Source organism: Polistes canadensis, unplaced genomic scaffold (genome assembly GCF_001313835.1).
Source record: "Polistes canadensis isolate GaletaPanama2010 unplaced genomic scaffold, ASM131383v1 scaffold_123, whole genome shotgun sequence".
Lineage (NCBI taxonomy): Eukaryota > Metazoa > Arthropoda > Insecta > Hymenoptera > Vespidae > Polistes > Polistes canadensis.
This window is the reverse complement of record NW_014569670.1, coordinates 53,177-54,655: the sequence shown is the minus strand read 5'-3', so window position 1 is coordinate 54,655 and position 1,479 is coordinate 53,177. Positions and strand designations below refer to the sequence as shown.

At 23.1% G+C, this 1,479-nt stretch overlaps 1 pseudogene; it reads right to left on the bottom strand.

Moving 5' to 3' along the window:
* Positions 1 to 511: 511 nt before the first annotated feature.
* On the bottom strand, positions 512 to 1,475 carry LOC106788065 (annotated as a pseudogene).
* Between the last annotated feature and the right edge of the window lie 4 nt (positions 1,476 to 1,479).

Below are 1,479 nucleotides of genomic sequence, written 5' to 3'. Positions count from 1 at the left end.
TAGAGAATATATATCTGATATTTTATTAATAAATTATTTCTGTGATAATATTTCTTTTTTATAATATTTTTGTTTCTTTTTTTCGTTTCGTTATTTTTTAAATCAAATATTATACTTATTATTAACACGTAGTAGATAAGAAATGAATTTAGAAATATCTATATAATAAAATGCATTCTATTATTGTGATAATATTTTATTTTTTATATATTTCATTATAATTTATTTTTATTTGTTTGTTTGTTACTTTTTAAATCAATTTTTAGTTGTATTATTAACACGTTTTACAGATATAGAGAATATATCTGATATTATGTTAATAAATTATTTCTGTAAAATGATGATACACACATAATGCTTTCTAGAATAATTCTTTCTAACAACATTTTTAATTAAAAAATTACTATTATTCAAGCGGATATTTTTATTCAAAAACGATTTTAAAAATGAAGAGAAAATCGATCTTTTGATGAGATTAAAATTGATTCGTTTTTACATTCTTTTTCTTTTGTTTTTTTACGATTAACCTTTAAAGAATTAAAACACGATACGCGTTAGAGTACGTCGTTTGAAATGTTTATTACATTAGCTAGATTCTTTTACATAGGAATGTTCGTCCTTTCACGCTTGACATTTCGTAATCCGAACGTGCTAGGATCATCCTAAGATAGGTTTATACGATCAACTATATATCTATGTAGAAATAAATAGAAATAAATGAATAAAAAAGGTTTTGTCTTGATTGTTCATTAAATAATTACCATTAACTAGAATGGAATTCCATAAAAACAATTTTAACTTTTATTATTGGAATAAGAAAATCATTCTGTAGAAAAAAGAGAACACAATTATTAAAAATTTTTATTTTACCTATCTAATTTCATTTTTTTGTTCTAAAAAAAAATTTGTTCTTTCTTTCTAAATTCAAAGTTCACATTTTTGTAAAACTTTTTATTCCACGAACGGATGAAACGTTATTCCATTTTATCGATAAAAATTGAACGAGATTAATCCAAAAAAAGAATATATATATAAAAAAAAAAATGGCGATAAGTTATTTAACAAATCAAGTAATACCATCTATCAAGAATAATATAGAACGTAGTACTAAGTATGAAAGATCTTTAATCATCTAATTATCCTCTCAGCGATCTTGAAAGGATTCATTTACGAACCTTTTCATATTTTATTTTTCATCCTTCATAATTCTTATTCCATTTTTTTGTTCTCTCTCCCCTTTTTTCCTTCTTTCACAATTCTTTTTCAATTTTTGTTCTTTTTTTTTCTTTTATCTTTACTACTCACTCTCAAAGGAATCATCTTTTAATTCTTCCTCCTTCTACTCCTCTTCTTCTTCTTCTTCTTCTTCTTCGTCATCATTTTCTTCATTTTCTTTTTCTTTCTTTTCACATAATCTTGCGCATTTGATAGTTTATATATATATATTAAACTAAATGCGTTTACTAAGTACCTACCTGA